This window comes from Mauremys mutica, chromosome 4 (assembly GCF_020497125.1).
Source record: "Mauremys mutica isolate MM-2020 ecotype Southern chromosome 4, ASM2049712v1, whole genome shotgun sequence".
Lineage (NCBI taxonomy): Eukaryota > Metazoa > Chordata > Testudines > Geoemydidae > Mauremys > Mauremys mutica.
The window spans coordinates 12,427,312-12,449,103 of record NC_059075.1 but is presented as its reverse complement, the minus strand read 5'-3'; positions in this window follow the sequence as shown (position 1 = coordinate 12,449,103).

Sequence of the window (21,792 nt, the reverse complement as noted above, 5' to 3'; positions counted from 1 at the left end):
TTTGCTTTTACGCGACCTCTTCCTGAGTCTTCTCAGTCTGTCGGCCGGTGATAATAATGATGGCTGAGACCTCAAGGTTGCACCTATACAGGCAAAATGCAACACTTAACAGAGGTAGCATTGTACACACCAGACAGAGCAATGATTCCCCCGCACTTAAGGAGGGCAAGCACAAAAACCATACTTTGCCGGTCCCAAAGTGAGCACACATAACCCACGGGAGCCCCAGAAATGGTGAGTAAGCACAGGGTCCATGGGGACTGATTGTTTCATGGCTGTACTGTCCTCTGGGTTTCTGTGCCTTGGGAAGAGCCAACAGCTGCAGGGGGCACCTACACTGAACACCGTCCCAACGTTCTCCACAGGAGTTCGTCCTGGAAGATATCTCGCTGCTGAGGGTGACCAGGGAAGCAAGAGAGGGTCTTCTCCTACAGTGCGGCTTCTGCCCTGGCCCATAAGCAGCTTGCCTGTGTGCAGCAATGGTCCCCCCTCCTCGCCCAAAGAGCCCATACCTAAAAACTTCCTTCCCGCAAAGAAAGCCCCTTACCAGGAACCGCCTCTGTTGTTTGTCCTTCCCCAAGCACTGGACACCACGACTGGCTGCCTTCCTCCTGGCTCAAGAAGAGCTCCTGGCTGCATGCATCTAGGGATTCCGGGGTGACTCTCCCGCCTCAGCACCATCGCTCGCACTTTCCTCCTCCTCCTCTCCCCCACCCCTTGCTGTGCTGGGCTCGGAAGTGTCCATGGTGGTCATTGCAGTGGAGGTGGGATTGCCTCCAAGTATCGCATCCAGCTCTTTGTAGAATTTGCAGGTCGCGAGGGCAGCACCGGAGCGGCCGATTGCCTCATGGGCTTTGCGGTAGGCATTCCACAGCTCCTTTACTTTAACCTGACACTGCACCGCATCCATCATGGCCCTTGATATGTGCCCGAAGGTATCGTAATTCCTATGGCTGGAGCGCAGCTGGGACTGCAGAGCTTCCTCCCCACAAACACTGATGAGGTCCAGCACCTCGCCATTGCTCCATACTGGGGATCACCTGGCACGTGGAGGCATGGCCACATGGAAAGATGCGCTGAGAGCACTCCACGCCTGGCTGAGCAAACAGGAAGGGGATTTTGAAAATTCCCAGGGAATTTAAAGGGTGGGTCTGATGCTTGGTCACCTGAGGCCAGGGCAGCAGAGTTCAAAAGTGATGACCAGAATGGCTAGAAACAGGCATTGTGGGACACTTCTAGAGGCCAATCAGAGTGCATTAGGTGTCCACAATGGCGCTGCGGCGCTCCAGCAAGAGCGCAACAAATGTTATTCCTCTCGGGGAGGTGGAGTACCAGGAGTGCTCCAGCCGCAGAGTCAGAGCGCTTTTTTTTTTCTATAAATAATACTATCATATCTCTAAGATGTCTTCTCTTTCAGCTTCTGTTGTGTTCCTGGTGCAAGTAATGCTTATATTCCTCTTGTACAGATAGGTATTTCACAACTTCTCAGGTAGGTATGAAACAAAGAACAGGAAGCTACTTAGTAGGAATTTCAACATATGGCTTGCTACGTTTACTGTGAATTCGAGTTAAAAATCCATAATTGCCATTCAGTTAATACCAGTTTCATAATTATTATTGACAAGGTGCTGAAGTTGTTATTCTTGCTATGCAGAGGTGGAAAGGCGACACAAAAAGGTGCTCCACTGTTAATCCCAATCAAGTGGCTGATTAATCTGCCGCCGGGTCTCCCCCTCTGCCCGGTACCTGGCCCCTGTGGCCGTGGAGGGGGTGGCTGGCTGCGGCAGGTGGGTCGGTCAGGACGGGGCGGCTGGGGCCCGGCTGCTCCCCGGGGGCGGGTCAGCGCGAGTCGGATCGGGCCAGCGCGGGCTGAGCGTTCTACGTGCCTTGCCAGTGTGGATGGGGAGTGAGGTGGAGCGATCTTGGCTATTAAGCACAAAAAGTGTAGCCAAGGCCATAGATTCCAGGGCCCAGAGACCATTGTGCTCATCTAGCATGCCTCCCTGAAGGAAACATGCCGGAGAGCTTCCCCAAAATAATTCCTTTTGAACTAGAACATCTCTCTTAAAAAAACAGACAATCTTGATTTTAAAATGGTCAATGATGGAGAATCCACTACAACCCTTAGTTAAAAATTTACCCCTTATTTCCAGTCTAACCTTGTCTAGCTTCAACTTCCAGCCATTGGCTCTAATTCCATAAGACCTAATGACAGCAAGTGTTTAATGGATCTTGGTTTCACACAGTCACCAATACAACATGGTGCCTTAATAACATGCAGCTGCATTTTTTAATTATTGACTAGGAGAAAAATGCCCACTATTAGAAAATCGACAACCCTTCCTGTATTTTGCCTATCAAAATACTGAATATATCTGAGTCTGCTTAGCTTAGGAGACATGATGAGATCACATCCCAAGGTGACATGGCTTCAGGCCAACATAAAGATGCTTTGGGGAGAGTTTGCCAGTGCCAACCCTACTTCCTAAGACCATACAGATATTTTCTGAATTTCTGACTTACTATTTTGGGGCAGCTGTTTTTGTTTAGGGTCAAGTTATGTCTGTGTTACTAATGGTAGTTTTTAAATGCTTAAATATTTCATATTTCTTTTTCATTTCTTCCCTAACGACACAGGATATCATGCGTTACCAAAGGAATTTCATTAATCTTCCAGGTTCCTATCTGCGATGAAAAGATGTAATCTTTCACAATTAAATGCCCTGGCTTGTAGCTAGATAATAGAAAGCTCTGAGTGATACCCAAGAAGGAGACACTCATTACCTCGAACAACTGAGCAGCTGAAAAGCACTTTTTGCAAACTCTTTGACAGAAGAGAGTTTTTATATATTTTTAACTTGGCTCTGAAAATAAGTCACAAAAGAACTAGACTCACTGTTCATTCCTGGGTTAGATGTGCTCCCAAAGCTGTTGGATTTCTCAGTGTGTGAGACCTGTGTTGACACATTCCAAACAGAGGAATTGTTTCTACCATGCTCTCACTTTTCCCTAATATGTAGTTTTGTGCAATACGCTTTGACAATCAGCATTGCCTGTAGACAGCTCCATCTCACTCCAATCACTCTCTTAAATGTTAACAACCCTGTGAGGCCACCATTGATACTGACAACTCCTAACAAAGCTAGTAGAATGACATTTCAGTAGGTAATGGTGGTAAAGCTGCAGTCATCAGACAGAGCTGTAAAAGTTAATTAAGATACGACAACAGTAAACACATAGGAAAACCATAGTCAGGTTTTGGTGAGATTTCTTAAGCTGCAGCATAGCCAGATCACAGATACATTTCCTGCAATTCACAGCTCATTTTGCTGGTTTCCAATAGCCCCAACAAATCTGTATCACTAGGTGAATGTATTTGAATACTTGCCAGATATCTGAATATGGAGAAGATGGTCAAGTTTCCAAATGGAATTTGAACAGAGAGCTGATTTCATCCTGGTATCATGCCTTGAGTGGAAATTTAACATAGTGACTTGTTGACTAAGACCTGAATATGGAAAAGGTCAGCGGGAAAGAAAATATTAACATTTATCTAAACAATATGGGACTCCCCTTTTAACTCCATTGAGTGTTTTGGAGGAACACAGTGGAAAAGCAGTAATTATGATGCTAAAATCTCAGGACTAGCTTCTTAGATAGAGATGGAGAGGATAGGAGAAGCCAGTCCAGCACCCCCCTTCAGAGCAGATGTGTCTGGTCTTACCTGTTGCCAACTTACCTGTTGCCAACTCTCATGATTTTGTCATGAGGCTCATGATAATTATTGTTTTCCTTAAAGCCCCAGCTCCTGGAGTCAAGTGAAGATGTGATGTTTCCAGCCTTCTTTCTTAAAGAAAAAATACGTTTCTAGCCCTTCTGGGTGTGGAGAAAGCTTCAAAATGTGATCCCAGTGCACCCTACAGGCTCAAAAAGCAGAAGGCAAATAAAAAGAACACCAAATCTATTATTTTTACACAATCTCATTATTTTTACATAATCTCATTATTTTTGAACGTTTGGGATTGGCAATATGGTTGTTTCTCTGCATGAATACAGCCGTCACAAGGCAGTTCCAAATGCTACACTTTTTAGTGTGACATCCAGTCCACGTGTCAAACAATGGTGCTTCCACTGGGAAACTATTCAACACTCTTCACAGATGTCATCAGGCTTTGATGTTTTTTTTTTCCTGCTATTCCACCAAGTTTCTCTTTTTTACATTTTATTTCTGGATCTACCATCTCCCCACCCCAAACCTTGCAAATAGCTGCAGGCTCTTAACCTACCTCTCTTCATCCTCTGCCTTAGCTAAGCTATACACAGATCTATCTAGTTATTAACCCTTCCACATAAATCCGTCCCATCAACCTCCTTGTGAGAGGTGCCCTTCTCTGAACACCCTTCTCACTTATCAATATCTTTCTAGTGATGAGGTGCCCAGAAGGGAACACAATCCAGGTGTGATCATACCAGAGATGCAGAAAGGTGGACTAGTAACCCCTACGCTCCATGACATTAGGTATCTGCATACACAGCCCATCACTGCACTGGCCTATTTTGCTGCCATATCATATTCACTGTATACCTAATTTACTCTACCCAAGGTCTCTTGCAGTATGACTTCTTTTCAGGTTTCTCAGTCTCAGTTAATTTCCCCCTCCCCCCAGAGGAATTAGTTTGCATTTTTCCTTATTGAGCCATATTGTTATTTTCTGCCCATTTTTCTTGGTCCTTCTACACCATTTTTCTTTATCCAATGGTATTTTTCAATACCTCCCAGTTTAGTATCATCTGTAAGTTTAATTAATGTGCTTCTTACTCCCTCTTTTAGATCTTTTATGAAGATGGTATATGAGACCAGGTCTAACACTGATACCAGCAGTAACCCACTCGATCCTTCTCACTCACCAATTTGGAATATTCCCTTTCATTTATGACCTTTAAGCTAGTTTTCAATGCATGTGAGCGATCATATCCAAGCCAGTTTGAATTAATTTTATGGATGGGATTTCACGAGGCCCTGTATTATAGTTGGTTTGCAGTAGAGTATATGTTATGACCCATGACAGATTTCATTGTGGGCTTGAAATTCCATAGCAAAGATATTGCTGAAGACCTGAAATCCTAATTGCTTCCTGAATAAAGTGGAAATTGCTCCCCCCCACCCCAGCCCTCTGACTTACTGACATTCAATATTTTGATGAGAAAAAGCTAAAGAATTCCTGAGGAGATAACTGTGTCAGGTAATGGTTACACATGCCAAATTTCACACTCATTTTTATTATTGTTATTAATATTTATTTTCTAGTAGCACCCAGACCGCCTGGTCAGCAGATAGGGTTCCCAGGCGTCCAGTTTTAGACCAGAACGCCTAGTCGAAAAAGGACCTTGTTGGCTCCGGTCAGCACCGCTGACCAGGCCATTAAAAGTCCAGTCAGTGGCGTAGAGGGGCTAAGGCTCCCTGCCTGCCCTGGCTCCAAGCAGCTCCTGGAAGCAGCTGCCATGTCCCTGAGGCCCCTAGGCGCAGGGGCGATCAAGGAAACTCCACATGCTGCCCCCACTTCCAGTTCCTGGCCAATGGGAGCTGTGGGGGCAGTGCCTGCGAGCGCAGGCAGCGTGCACCATGCAGATCCACCCGGCCGCGCCTCCACCTCGGGGCCGGACATGGCAGCCATTTCCAGGAGCAGCGTGGAGTCAGAGCTGGCAGGCAGCCTGCCTTAGCCCTTCCACAACACCAACCAAGAGCTGCCTGAGGTAAGCGCGGCCCAGCTGGAGCCCGCATCCCGAGTCCCCTGCCTCAGGTCGGAACCCCCTCCCACACTCCACACACCCCCCCTGCATCCTAACCCCGTACCCCAGTCCTGAGCCCCCTCCCACACCCAAACTCCCTCCAGGAGCCCACACCCCCTCCCGCACTCCAATCCCCTGCACTCAGCCAGGGCCCTCATCCCCTCCCACACTCAAAACCCCTGCCCCAGCCCAGTGACAGTGAGTGAGGGGGGGCTCAACTGAATGGAGGGTGGGGCCTCAGAAGGGGGGTCCCAGGGAGGGTGGGGCATGGGTGTTCAGTTTTGAGCACTTAGAAAGTTGCCAACCCTCTCAGCAGATCGGCCTTTGTGTTTGGTGCTGTACAAACACAGAGGCAGACAAAGTCCCTGCCTAAACGAGTTGTGGTTTTTGTTTAAAATGGAACCAGGCTGCATTTTGTTCTTGTGTGATACTGACAGACTCAGTGGGCAACAGAAGTTTTTCTCTTGACGTTTTTTCGAGTTGGGAAATTTCTCGAGCTCGACCTTGTTTTGTGAATAGTTTTGGTTTCGATGAATCGGCATTTTTCATGAAAAAACAAGTATTCAAAAAATTCCCAGCCAGCTCTCGTTATAAACGTGACAGCCTATAACCCCTCTTCCGAGCCCTGTTCCCAAGGCAGCTTGCAACTAATCAGAGCAAAGCCAAGAACATTGGCCCTGCCCACCTGGACTTCGCTTCTGTTTTAAAACCATTGTGGACAGTGAAAAGTTTTATCATGAGGAAACCTTATTATAAAAATAAAGTTACTGGTTTATTATTGCTGCTGCTGCCAATGAGTTCTCTTCAGCAGAAACGAGCCCATGCATTTTCAGAGGTGAAACTCTCATTGACTTCAATAGGGCCAGGATTTCACCCATGAACGCCTGGCAAAGCCAGCTACAGAATAGTTAGAGCACTCCCTGCGAGCCGCTTTGCACAGCAGCAATCTCAAACCCCACAGGTAAAATGAGGTCAATAACTTTGCCCTGAGTATAGAGACAGGCCATTCTTCCATGGACAAGATGAGGGAAAGCAGGGTGGATGAGTGATGATCTCAGATGGAAGGAGCAGGCTACTGCTGTTCTTTCTCAAACGGTTATAAATTCCCACCGAGCAAAAGAAAAACAAAGGGAGACCAGGAGGAATGCAGCACTGGCAGCTTTTCATCATAACACCACAGACTACAAGGCAGCAATAAACAATAAATCTCATGGCGGAAGAGTTCAAGCCTACGCTGGTTTTCAGCCTCACCAAAAAAGTTGATGAGAAAGAACATTCGGTCAAAAAATTAATAGACCACCATCCTTGTGCTGCCATCTAAATCTCATCTGTCATTCAGGGCATATCACCATATATTACAGCGACTCTCAATGCATGCTGCTATTTTACTGCCCGTCACCTATGCTCAGTATTGAACAGTTATGCTCCTCAGCCTAGTACAGTTATTTTAATCTGCAGTGTCTATGCCTTGAATCATTATCCCTTGTTAAAGCCCTTCCGACGACCCAAGAATGGATCACCTAGGCAGCAAGCAGTTCTATGGGAAGATTTGAAAGCTTAACTGGCCCTTGTACAGATCCCTTTTCTGTTCTGCTTATCCATTTGATCACGTGGATGTGGGTGTAATTTCCAACAGAGTTAACTGAAGTTACACACACAAATCCCCAAAGAGAGTGAGAGGAGACTATCTCCCCAATTTATGTTAATCATAGAATCATAGAATATTGGGGTTGGAAGAGACCTCAGGAGGTATCTAGTCCAACCCCCTGCTCAAAGCAGGACCAATCCCCAACTAAATCATCCCAGCCAGGGCTTTGTCAAGCCTGCCCTTAAAAACCACTAAGGCAGGAGATCCACCACCTCCCTAGGTAACCCATTCCCGTGCTTCACCACCCTCTTAGTGAAAAAGTTTTTCCTAATATCCAACCTAAACCTCCCCACTGCAATTTGAGACTATTACTCCCTGTTCTGTCATCTGCTACCACTGAGAACAGTCTAGATCCATCCTCTTTGGAACCCCCTTTCAGATAGTTGAAAGCAACTATCAAATCCCCCCTCATTCTTCTCTTCTGCAGACTAAATAACCCCAGTTCCCTCAGCCTCTCCTCATAAATCATGCTTCATTCAAGCCACAGACTGCATGCACATTTCATACACAATCCCTGAACATACAGAAGTCAAATAATCAGTACAAAGCTAATGAAAGTGAGAGATGGTGAATCTATTTGAAATCTGAATTTCACTCATTTCAAACTCCCTGTATCTATGCTGCAGCCAGTTATGTTGTTTTCCTATGGTGCCATATGTCGTAATTTGCTTGCCAACTCCTTTCATATTTCCACAGATCACAGGCCCCATGTGTAAGCTGATCTTCTCCATGGAAGCTACATGTGTGTTTAAGTTGGCAGGGCAGCGAACCAACTAGGTGGTTTGGGTTTGAGCTCTGGATTTCAAGCCAGTTTTTGTAGCAAGTTGCTTTGCTTTTGAATTTGCCCTGCAAATTCCTGGGTTCCACAGCCACAGAGAAAGCTGCCCATTCTGAGGATCTCACACACCAGTATCTCCACTGACTGCAGAATGCCAGGTTTGCTTGTTCTAGTCTGCACAAAAATCTCATCTGCCACACCTCAGCAAGCACAAACCCGCTCTCATTAACGGAGAGTTATTTTTAAATCCTGATTTTCTTGGACATGGTTCTGACTACAAGTTATTTTTAAATGCAAGAAATAAGCACATTTCGCATGCCATTCACAGCACCTAGTTAGGGTCTGAAATATCACTGAATTGTTCTCTAGGGATTATACAAACTAGAGCCAGATTCAATAATGACTGTCCAGCTTCTGCACTGCTCAAGGTTACATGCACTGAAAAACACATTTTTTAGGAGCTCGTGTTGTCTTGCACGAAAGGTGGAGCAGGATTTTTTCCTATGAGTCTTCCCAGGAACGGGTCCATCACCATGGTATCCAAGCCCCTGGATATTAGGGTATTTATTCTCCCAACAGCCCTATAATGTAGGGAAATATTATTATCCCTGTTTTAAAGGAGGGGAACTATGTCCAAGCTCACACAGAGGTCGAATCTATATCTCCTGAGACCCAGCCCAGTGCTTTAATCATAAGACCATCATAATTCACCATATTCCAAAGAGTGAACAAATATAAGATAAATTGATCATATTGATAGTTGACTTATCGTACGGTACAACCGTGGTATTATTTTTACTTATGCAGCCCAAAGAGGTGCATTATGTGGCAACTAACATTCAAATCTAGTTTTAATCAAGCTATAGTTAATCTGCCCTAACTTTATTTCATAGTCACAGATTCACAGACCATTATGATCATCCAGTGCAACCTCCTGTGTGACATAGAACTTCACCCAGTAATTTCTGCATCAAGCCCATAACTTCTGGTTCAGCTGGAGTTTATCTTCTTGAAAGACATCTTGTTTTGACTTAAAGACTTCAAGTGATGGAGCATCCACCCCCTCCCTAGGTAAGTTGTTCCAATGGTTAATTAACCACACTGTTAAAAACTACTTTGAATTTGTTTAGCTTCAGCTGCCAACCAGTGGGTCTCGTTATGACACTTTCTGCTAGATTAAAGAGCCTTCTAACTCGCAGAAATATCTTGCCCTGTAGGTACTTGTAGATCATGATGCAGTTACCTATTAACCTACTCACTGGTAAACGAAATAGGTTGAGCTTCTTTATAATAATATACTTCATAGTAAAACCAGGCTGACGTAGTTTTGCATGTACAGTTTACTCTGATTTCAGTGGTGACAGAAGAACAGCAGCTTTATTCTTAAAAACAATTCTTATGCTACCACTACATTTTGTTGAGGATAAATGCACAATATCTAGTTGACCTTAAGCAGCTGTACCAATGCATTTAACTGGACAGGAGAGAAAGGAATTCATCAGAGAAGAAACCTTTCTATAAACCATGGTAGATGCCTAGGAAACAACACAAAGAGGAACCAGCTCCGGGAAAGTGCTGGAATGATTTAGCATCTCTACAAATTAAAAGCTACTAAAAATAGCAATTACTAATGACAGACAAGCAGTTTACTATTCTATTCATCCACCACACCATAGATATGTGTTTGCATCCTTGTGACTTATCTACACCAGCTCCATTTGTACTGTAATATATGGCTATTATTGGCATATCGCTTTTTTTTTAGGCTGTCCGTTTTATTTGCAGTTGAATGCAATGAAAAATGCGCTGACAGAGAATGATCTAAATAAAATAAAATTAGAGAAATAAGAGGAAAAAATGCTTCAAAGGCCAAATAAACATAGCTTGTCAAAAGCGAGGTGGGGGAGGGCTGCGTTTTGGAGGGGGTTTTGTGCCTGCTGGACCAATTTTTCATACATCTGGAAAGACGTATTAATCACAAAGACTTTGGGTCCAGTAGAGAGAGTTATTGCTTGTTTTCCTTAGGGCAAGGAAGTTTACTTTAATCAAATGGAATTTCAGTCCCTTGCTACTCCACCTACAGATGGCTGGAACGCTGAACTTCATCCACTGGTGGCTTTGAAAAGACTGTTTTTTCAAGATACATCTTAATTTATAATCCCACAAACTTGTGTCCCAGTTTGATAACGCTATGAGCATGTCTACACTACAAATGTAAGTCGACTTCAGTTAAGTCGACATCCAGCTGTCACAGAAATTAAGTCGATAGTGCGGATCCACATCACACTCCTTGTGTTGGCGGAGCGTGTCCTCGCTAGCAGCGCTTGCATTGATGCAGAGAGCGGTGCACTGTGGGTAGGTATCCCACAGTGCAACTTGCCACAAGGGGTTTTGGGAAGGGCTAGAAATGCCTCATGGGACCAAAACATTCTCACGGGGGGGCTGAGAACATGGCTTCAGCGTCCCATGATGTAGTTTTCTCCCCCTCCCCCCGATTTCAATTGGAATCCATCATATTTTGCGCCTTTTTTCAAAAGGCTGACATAGATGTATGTACACCATATCCCGAGAAGCACGGACCCCACACAACTGTGCACTATTGTTGTGAGCATTATAAACCTCACGCCTCTAATTGTGCAGTATTTCCAGAGCTGCGAGAGGAACTGCCAAATGAAACATGGCAACGTCCTTCAAGTAGCCCTGCTGGAAGCCAAAGAATGAAATAATTATCGATTGCTGTTGGCAGTCATGCAGCAGCTGAACGTGGTGGGGCACCATTTCTGGTCCCAAGAAATAAGCACTGACCGGTGGGATCGCATCGTTATGCAGTGATCAGCGGCTGCAGAACTTTTGTATGCACAAGGCCACTTTCCAGGAACTGTGTGCAGAGCTCTCCCCCGCCCTGCAGCACAGCTACACTAACATGAGACCTGCTCTGACAGTGGAGAAGCGAGTGGCGATCGCTGTGTGGAAGCTTGCCACTCCAGACTGCTACTGATCAGTGGGGAATCAAATCGAAGTTGGTAAATCCATTATGGGGGTGGTTGTGATCCAAATATGCAGGGCCATTAATCGCCTTTTGCTAAGAAGGGTTGTGACTCTGGGCAATGTGCAGGAAATACTGGATGGTTTTGTCACAGTGGGGTTCCCTAACTGCAGTGGGGCGATAAATGGCAGGCATAGCCCTATCTTGGCATCAGACCACCTTGCCAAAGAGTAGATAAACAGAAAGGGGTACTTTTCAATGGCATTGCAAGCACTAATGGATCACCAGGGCTGCTTTACTACATCAACCTGGGATGGTCAGGCAAGGTTCACGACACATGCATCTTTAAGAACACAGGTCAATTCAGAAAGATGCAAGCAGGGACTTTCTTTCCGGAACACCAAACAACTATTGGTGACATTGAAATGTCAATAGTGATCCTGGGAGACTCAACCTACCCTTTACTCTCATGGCTCATGAAGCCATGCAATGGACACCTGGACAGCAGCAAGGATCAGTTCAATAACAGGCTCAGCAAGAGCAGAATGGTGGTTGAATGTGTCTTTGGCCATTTAAAGGGTCGCTAGCGCTGTTTGCTTACTAGGTTAGACCTCATTGAAAGCAATATCTATATGGTTATAGCTTCCTTCTGTGTGCTTCATAATATCTGTGAGGCAAAGAGTGAGACATTTCCACAGGGGTGGGGCGTGCAGGTGGATAGGCTGTCTGCTAATTTTGAGCAGCCGGATACCCGGGCTATAAGAAGAGCTCAATGTGGAGCACTGCATTTCAGGGAGGCTTTGAAAACTTGTTTCAGTAATGCCCACAGTAATGAGCACCCAGGGGGAAAAAATTGTGGGTGCTAAGCACTCACCAGCAACCCCTACCACCTCCCCACCCCCAGTGCCCTCTTGCCTGTCAGCAGGCCCCACAGATCAGCGCCCGCAGCTCCTGCCCCCCATGAACAGCTGTTTTGCCATGCTGGGAGGGGGGGGAGGAGCATGGACATGGCACGCTTGGGGGAGGGGGCAGAACTGGACGGGAAGAGGCAGGGTAGGGCAGAGTGGGGGTGGGAAGGAGCGGAGCCTGGGCGGGAACAGGTAGGATGGGATCTTGGGGGAAAGGATGGACCGGGGGCCAGGCCTGGGACAGAGCTGGGGGTCAAGCACCCCCCCGGCATTTTGAAAAGTCGGCACCTGTGCTTCCCCTAGTGTGAACCTAGCTGTGACTGCTGGGTTTGTGTCTCCAGTACATTCCTTCTGTTTCCTCACGTTCCCTGTCCCTCCCCTCTTTACATTAATAAAGATGAATTCATTCTCAAGACATGGACTTTTATTGAACAAACATACTGAAACGTAAAGATCACAGATAGAATTTAACCTTGGATACACAGTGGAATAAAACTGGGAGGCGGAAAACACATTCCGCTTGTCTTTAAAAGCGCAGTAACTTTGCCTGTCACACATCATCATACGCGCCACTTTGATTCTTCGGACCCTCCCCCGGGGTTGAGTGGAAGAGCTATTGCATTTTCCCCCCATGCCTCCTGAGAGAGTGGGAATTCGGCAATCCTGGAATGCCGTTGTGCAGGGGCTGCAGAGGGAGTCTAGCCTCAAGGTGTTGATCCTGAAGGTCAACCAGACACCTCAGCATGTCTGTTTGTTCCTTCAGAATCCACAGCATGTCCTGCTGCATGCAACGCTCACTCTCCTGGGCTGCTGTCCTGCTCACCATGTCCATGCCCAGTTTTTCAGGGAGAGAAATCCTCCATGCTCTCTGCTCGGTGTCCATTGTCCTAGAGGCATTCATAATCTCGTTAAACATGTCATTACATGTTCTTTTTCACCTTTGTCTTATCTGGGAGAGCCTCTCCGCTGGTGAGGAGGAAGGGGTGAAGGCCACAAGCAACCATTGTCCGTACAGACCCAGTGTCTAGCGCAGAGTTGCTATATAAAAATCACTTAAGGCAGAACATTTTCATTTCCACAAGGTGTTCATTGAATCAGTTTGCTGTCCCAGCCATGGGGAAGATGGCCGGACTGTCAGCAGCATTGGGTGCCCCTCCGCGAGACTGGGGGCCATGCAACCTCCCCTTTGTAACCTGGATGTTGTCTGGAGATCGGGGACCAGCGCTGAACCTCCAAAACTGCAAGCCTTGGCAGAGGCTGCACCAGGGGAGAGGGGTGTGTGCCCTGGGCTCTTGGAGGGAGTTTGGGGGAGGGAGGGGTGCAGCCTCTGGGAGGGAGTTTGGGGGAGGGAGTTTGGAGACAGGAGGGGGTGCAGGCTCTAGGAGGGAGATTGGAGGCCGGGGGCTGGGAAAGGGGTGGGAGTGCAGGCTCTGGGAGGAGGTGGGGGCGCGGCCCTTACCTGGGGCTCCTAGGCAGGGCAGGCTGGGGGGCCTCCGTGTGCTGCTACCCCCAGGCACTGCTCCTGCAGCTTCCTATTGACTGCAGGGGCACTTGGGGAGGGACACAGACCCACTCCACCCAGGGGCAACAGGGAGGGGCCGGCAGCCACGCTGAGCTGCCGGTGGTGAGCGGGGGCCCCAGGCTGTTTTAAATGGCCTGAGGAACTGTGGGGGGAGGGAGGGCAGATGCCCGGAGGCGGAAGGCGGGGCCGAAGAAGAGACCAGTGCTGGGCCTGTGGTGCTAGGAACTAGGAATATTCCTGGTGCCCAGGCACCGCGGGCCCATAGAACTTGCCACCCATGAATCTACTCGATATTTGTAAACTGTCTGGAAACTATCAGATTGTTTTGGAGCCTCAAAATCCAACCCTCAGTCCTGTCTCCCGCAGGACGGGCTTCACAGTATAACCCTCAACTTGCCAAGGCTCAAATGAGGGACTCAAGGTGCAACAAAGATCCCAAACGAACTCAAAGAATTTATTCATGCAAGAAACTCCCAATGTTCATTCCTTTGGGGTACGTGACCCCAGGTTTGCAACTCTTTGTTTCGGACTTAAATCACTTCCCACAAAAAAGGGGAAGGGAGCACCAAATGTAGGGAGCTTTGACACTGAAATAAGTAAGGTCCCTTGAAATGAGGACCAGTCCAGAAGTGTGCTGCGGAGCTCTGTCTCGGTAGTAGCACACATTTACCAATCACCTCTAGCTTAACCAAAGAAGACTCCATTAACCTCTGCTATGCTTTGCTGCTGTTACTTATTAAATAAATTTGTACTTGTTTCTCTGTTTGAGTGCTCCCCTTCCCCATCTAAGAGCCTGAATAGTCTTCTGCCCTGTCACTGCGTGAAAGCTGGCATGAAGAAGTGAGGTTTTGCACTGTAATCTGACCTGGTAAGGACTGGGTTCACACTGAGCTGTTGAAGTAATGAATCCCATAGGCATAGCTCAAAACCCCACAATGCACTGAAAACTCCATAAATGTTGATTAATTTAACCCTTGACTTCAGCAGTTCTGTTGCCCCCCAACGATCACAGCTGAACTGGTGGGTGGGTGGTGGAGAGAAGCCCTGTCAGGGCCTCGGAGAGTAAGATCAAGAGTTTGCATTTGATCCAGAATGAGATGGGGGCCCGTGGCAGTCACAGGGCATCAATATAATTTGTTCTCATTGGTCTTTCTTGCTTACAAAACTGTTCTATGTTGCAGAAGTCTTCCAGAGACGGTCAACTTCAGTTAGATGGAGTTGCTATGGTTGATTCTGTAGAAGATGAAAGTGGGGATTACAATGACTTGGCGTTCATGTGAGAAGAATGGATTTCTGTCAAAGAGGATTGGGGGCAGGTTGAGGAAATCTAACTTTTTAAATAATTCATCTATATCCTCCAGAGATTACTGAGTGTGGGTTCATGAGTGCTTCCAACAACAATTTCAAAAGCAAGACTAGAATTTTCTCCCATTATATTACCCAAGAGTAGTTAGGGGAAGAGCTACGTTATATGCAGACATATGTGCAAAAATATACAGTTTTTATACAAGCTGGCTTATTAGTGCCAGACAACAGAGATCTGCTACAGCTGAGTCAACACCTTTCCAAGGAATTAAAATTGATTACATGTCACTGGCTAAATTAGCCCTTTTAAAATACACTTGGAGCACCTGGCCTATTAGAGCACTGTAATTCTGATATAAAGAGCAGTCTGGTGTGCATATGCCTCAATGCTATGGAATCAGCAACAGCTCAGAATTAGGGACCAATCAGAACCAAATTTCTACTATTTACATATGGAGCTATTATTACTCTCGGTCTATAATAGCAGCAAGAGGCAGCCTAAGAGTTGATTAAGAAATGAACAGAAGGTCATCCAAAAACATGAAAATTATCATACTGGTCTTCCATTGCCAGAACCAGGACAATTTCCCTTTGGCCCACATTACTCCAGAGAGAGTGAAGCATGTGTATATTTCAAAAGATGAAATCCCTTTTTAATGAGAGAGCACGATGCAGAGACTATAGCTGAAATCATAGATGTGTAGGACTGGAAGAGATCTCAATAGGTCATCTAGTCCTGTGCCCTGCACTCAAGGCAGGACTAAGTAATAACTGACGGTGTTTGTCTAACCTGTTCTTAAAAATCTCCACTGACGGAGATTCCACCGCCTCTCTAGGCAATTTGTGCCAGTGCTTAACTACCCTGATCATTAGGAAGTTTTTCCTAATGTCCAGCCTAAGCCTCCCTTGCTGCAATTTAAGCCCATTGCTTCTTGTTCTGTCCTCAGAGGTTAACGAGAACAATTTTTCACCCTCTTCCTTGTAACAATCTTTTATGTACTTGAAAACTGTTATCTTGTCCTCCCCTTAGTCATCTCTTCTCCAGACTAAACAAACCCAATTTTTGCAATCTTTCCGCATAAGTCATGTTTTCTAGACTTTTAATCATTTTTGTTGCTCTGGACTTTCTCCAGTTTGTCCACATCTTTCCTGAAATGTGGCGCCCAGAACTGGACACAATACTCCAGCTGAGGCTTTATCAAACGTGAGGTTTCCATTAGAATTGCACACCCTAGGACACCGCTGCATTTTCATCCCTTCTGCCATGTTTTCAGAAAGGCTTGAAGTCAATCAGATACAATACACATGCACACAGAGCTCCGCCAGTTCCTTCAACCCACTAATTGTCTAGTTTAATGATTTTAAAGGGTCCCTCAGCCAAACTACCATGTAATGAGACCACATCCATCCCCCTCTCGGCTCACAATCTGACACCAGCATGACACACGCTGTAGCTTCTGTTACAAATGAAACCTACAGCCATGGTTTATAAAGTGATTTATTCTGTTGTTTTCTCTTAGCAAACGCTAAGCAAATCGGATTTGTCAACCTCCATCTATTAAACCATTCAGGAAGAAGGAGGATTTAACACCTGCTTTGAATCATCTATCACAAGAAAGGGTCAATTTTCACGTAATTAAGACAGAGCACTCCTGCTGCCAAGAGCACCCAGCATGAGATCCAGATCCTTCCAGGGGCGTCATTTCAGAAAAATTCAGGAGGCAGCAAAGTTGTGTCAGCATCTAGACCATTATATGCTTATATTATCTCCTGCAAAGTCAGGGGGACCAAAATGTGTAAGACAAAATGGAGCATGTAGGCCTATAAAAAGTCTAGGGGAGGCAAACCTAGGTCTGCTAGGCTGGAGGATGCAGGATTGATGATGGAGATAGGCTAGAGGATGGAGCTCGGCTGTTCTCAGTGGTGACAGATAACAGAACAAGGAGCAATGGTCTCAAGTTGCAGTGGGGAGGTTTAGGTTGGATATTAGGAAACACGATTTCACTAGGAGGGTGGTGAAGCATTGGAATGGGTTACCTAGGGAGGTGATGGAATCTCCTTCCTTAGAGGTTTTAAGGCCCAGCTTGACAAAGCCCTGGCTGGGATGATTTAGTTGGTGTTGGTCCTGCTTTGAGCAGAGGGTTGGACTAGATGACACTTTGGGCGTTCACCGAGATGTGTGCCTGGCCAGGGTCAGTGAGAATGTGTTGACAATGTTGCAAAAGGTGTATTTAGCAGAAATGTTTCAATGCTGTGTGTGAATTTAACAATCACGCGTCTGTGCATTGTCCCCTGTGCTTCACCAGATGTGGCCTTCAGGAACACCCCATGCGCCCGGGCTGAGCGCCTCCACCAGATAAAAAAGCATCCAGGACACAGCAAAGAAGACATGTTCTGGGAGGTCCTGCAATGCTCCAGTGCAGAAAAAAAAGGGAGCACAAGGAGTGCTGGGAAGCCGAATGGCAGGACAGAAAAGAGAATCATGCATTTGTTAAGGATGCTGTTGAGCGGATGATTTAAAAAATGGAGGCACAAACACAGATGCTGAAGTCCTTAATAAAGCTGCAGACTGAGCGGATCCATGCTCGCCCTCCCCAGCAGCACATTCAGAACTCTTTTCCATGACGCCCCCAAACTCCACCCGCACATTCCTTTCCACCTTCCGGGAAGTCTCGGCTTCCCCTTCACGCCACCCCCTCGGACAACTTTCACAGTGATAGTTGGACCTACACACAGCTGTGAAAGTCTGTCCTTCCCTGGTTCCTCCTTTCCCACCAAGCATTTCTGTGTTTGTATGTGCTGTTTCTTGTGCAATAAAAGCAAACTTTTGTAATGGTCAATCGTCTTTTTTTTTTTTTCCTACAAGGTGAGATTGCAGGCTCTGGCAGTACATGCACAGGCATTTTAATCACGTTATTACAGGAATATAAGGTCCCAAATGTCACCATTGCCCCCTAGGAAAACTACATGTAACGTAACATTGAAGCAACTCAGACAGAGATATACGTTCCTGCTGGTCATTGTCAAAGTGCTGCCTCAAAGTCTCCCTGATTCAAATAGCTCCCCTCTGGGATCCTCTGACAGCTTTGGTATTTGGCTGCTCAGAATCACCGGCCAAGCGATCTGCCTCAACACTCCACTCCTGAGCAAACCTTTCACCCTTAGCTTCACATCAATTATGCAACGTACAGCATGCGGCTATGACCATAGGAATATTAGCCTCAGTGAGCTCCAGCCTGCCATAAAGGTGTCACCAGCACACCTTTAATCTGCCTATAGACGGGCGGACTCACCCCTGCGGCGCCTCCTGTTGGTCTTTCAGGGAATTAGCTCCTTCCAGCTCTGGAACACCCTCTGCCAGCTGGTGATCCACCTGTCCTCTGGCCCCGTGTCCCTCTCTGGACCCCAGTGCCCCTTTAACTGGGGTGCTGCTCCCTGGCAGTACCCCACCCATCTGAGTCTCCCCTCCCTGGGGAACCCCCAACCCACTATCCCCACTTTGCCTCAGTTCTGGCTACTGCCCAGTCTCCATCTAGCCCCCGTTCACTGGGACAGACTGCAGCATCAGCCACTCATCATAGGCAAAGGAGTTTGGACCTGTTGCCTTTGCCTACCCCTGGGCTGCCCTCTACAACATCCAGTACCTTTTGGTCTTATGCTAGGCCGCAGCCTGGGGCTTTCCAGGCTGGAGCTCCCCAGCTCCTCTGCCTTTCCCCAGCCCTGCTTTACTCAGGTACCCTGTCTCCAGCTCCCTGCAGCCAGGCCCATCTCCCTCTACAGGCAGAGAGACTATCCCTGGGCCTCTGGCTCACATCCTTTTATAGGGATCAGCTGGGCCTGATTGGGGCATGGCCCAGCTGTGGCTACTTCCCCAATCAGCTTAGCTTTCCCCTGCCAAGACCTCTTCCTGGCTGTTTTAAGCCCTTCAGGGCAGGAGCAGGGGACCACCCTGCTACATTGTCAAAAGCACATTCAACTGTCATCCGGCACCAACTGAGCCTGTTGTTGAACCACTCCTTACTGCTGTCCAGGTGTCCCATGTAAGATTGCATACCCCTTACTGCCGTTGCTCATGAAGAGTTCCCCCAGGTTCACTATGGCATTTAAACATATCCCACTATAATCTTCTGGTTAGGAAAGAAAGTCCCGACTTGCAGATTTCTGAACAGGCTTGTGTTCCTAAAGATGCATGCGTCATGCACCTTCCCAGACCACTCTGCACTGATGTCAGTGAAAGACTCACAGTTATCCACAAGCAGGGCCGGCTTTAAGAAGTGCGGGGCCCGATTTGAAGAGTTTTGATGGGGCCCCGGCAGGGATGACTCACCCAGCAGCGCTCCAGATCTTTGCTCTGGGTCTTCCACGGCACTGAAGGACCCGCCACCGAAATGCCACTGAAGACCCAGAGCGAGTGAAGGACCCGCTGCCGAAGTGCCACCGAAGACCCGGAGCACTGACAGGTGAGAATTTTTTTTTACAGATTGTGAGGTGCATAGACACTAAGCTAACGGGGACCATATCTGCATCTCAGACTGATAAACCCAAGCAAAAATTCTCACCTTTTTGAATGGGTCTGCTCTCCATGCCTGAAGCATATCACCAACGCCATATACTCAGGTTTCACTAGGAGGGTGGTGGACCACATAGCCAGGTTTGCCCACAGCCAAAAAAAAAAAAAAAATCACTGGCCTTAACATAACCACAAAAAATGTCAGGCCAAAATAATGTGCTTTCCCTTATGGTAGAAGAGGTCATGTTCTTTACTGTCCTATCCTGCCGTAGCACGTGCTGCCTTTTGAACGTATCAGCTGAGATCTGGGGAGCACATCAATAACAGCAAACATGAGGATAGTACTGAATGCACTAGGCCACTGAGCTATTAGGGCCAAATTCTGCCTTGACTTACACCCTAGATGCACTGCCACTGAAACCAGGAGCAGAATATGGCCCTCAGAGCGCACTGCCCAATGCTGCCCCAGAAATGCTAAGTCATTCATGATTCCAAGCTTTGTTTTCTGTCATCATGATTCTAAAAGAATAAGGACTTTGGTGGGGAAGGGGGTTTATATATGTTATAACCATGATGATTCCACCCCCCCCCCCAAAAAAAACAGTTAACAAAATATCTAGACATATTTTCTAGCAGTGGTGGTTTGGCCTTTCACAAACATGATTTAGTTGGTGTTCATCCTGCTTTGAGCAGGGGATTGGACTAGACCTCCTGAGGTCTCTTCCACCTCTAATATTCTATGCTTCTAAGAACTATGAAACTATGTAAAGTCATTGAGAGGAAACGCAGACAAACAGTATGAAAGACAATAAGAAAAAGAATTTGACATTGCATCTTAAAGGGTAGGGTACCTTTAAGAACATTGCACTGTAAACATAATTATCTGGTGCCAGCCATGTTTATTTGGTATTTGAGGTCTCATGTGTAAGGTAGGCCTGGTCTACACTGTGGGAGACTGTGTCGGTGTAAGATATGCAACTTCAGCTACGGGAATACAGTAGCTGAAGTCGAAGTATCTTATTCTGACTTACCTCCCGTCCTCACGGCGCGGGATCGACGTCCGTGGCTCCCCCGTCGACTCCACTACCACCGCTCGCTCCAGTGGAGTTCCGGAGTCAACGGGGAGCACGTTCGGGGATCGATATATCGCGTCTAGATGAGACGCGATATATCGATTCCCGATAAATCGATCGCTACCCGCCAATAGGGCGGGTAGTCTGGACGTACCCGCAGTCTCATTTTATCAGAGAAAAGAGTGTCACCAGTAAACCACCTCCAGCCTAAAGAGACACTTTAAGTTAAATGATTCCTGCACTAGGGAGATACTAGCAAAATGTGAGAATGAGTTTGATCATAATCACTTTCCACTAATCAAACAGCCTCAGTAACACTTTCTCCTCCTTCATTAAAATGTATAAAAGAGCCTGAATTGTCCTGGATGGATTTCTACTAAGTGTCTTGTACCAAGATTTCAGAGGTCCAGTTACAACATATATAGACTATTAAACATAACATAAGAACATAAGAACATAAGAAAGGCCGTACCGGGTCAGACCAAAGGTCCATCTAGCCCAGTATCTGTCTACCGACAGTGGCCAATGCCAGGTGCCCCTGAGGAAGTGAACCTAACAGACAATGATCAAGTGATCTCTCTCCTGCCATCCATCTCCATCCTCTGACGAACAGAGGCTAGGGACACCATTCTTACCCATCCTGGCTAATAGCCATTTATGAATAGCCACCATGAATTTATCCAGTCCCCTTTTAAACATTGTTATAGTCCTAGCCTTCACAACCTCCTCAGGTAAGGAGTTCCACAAGTTGACTGTGCGCTGCGTGAAGAAGAACTTCCTTTTATTTGTTTTAAACCTGCTGCCTATTAATTTCATTTGGTGACCCCTAGTTCTTGTATTATGGGAATAAGTAAATAACTTTTCCTTATCCACTTTCTCAACATCACTCATGATTTTATATACCTCTATCATATCCCCCCTTAGTCTTCTCTTTTCCAAACTGAAGAGTACTAGCCTCTTTAATCTTTCCTCATATGGGACCCTCTCTAAACCCCTAATCATTTTAGTTGCTCTTTTCTGAACCTTTTCTAGTGCCAGAATATCTTTTTTGAGGTGAGGAGACCACATCTGTACACAGTATTCGAGATGTGGGCATACCATGGATTTATATAAGGGCAATAATATATTCTCAGTCTTATTCTCTATCCCCTTTTTAATGATTCCTAACATCCTGTTTGCTTTTTTGACCGCCTCTGCACACTGCGTGGACATCTTCAGAGAACTATCCACGATAACTCCAAGATCTTTTTCCTGACTCGTTGTAGCTAAATT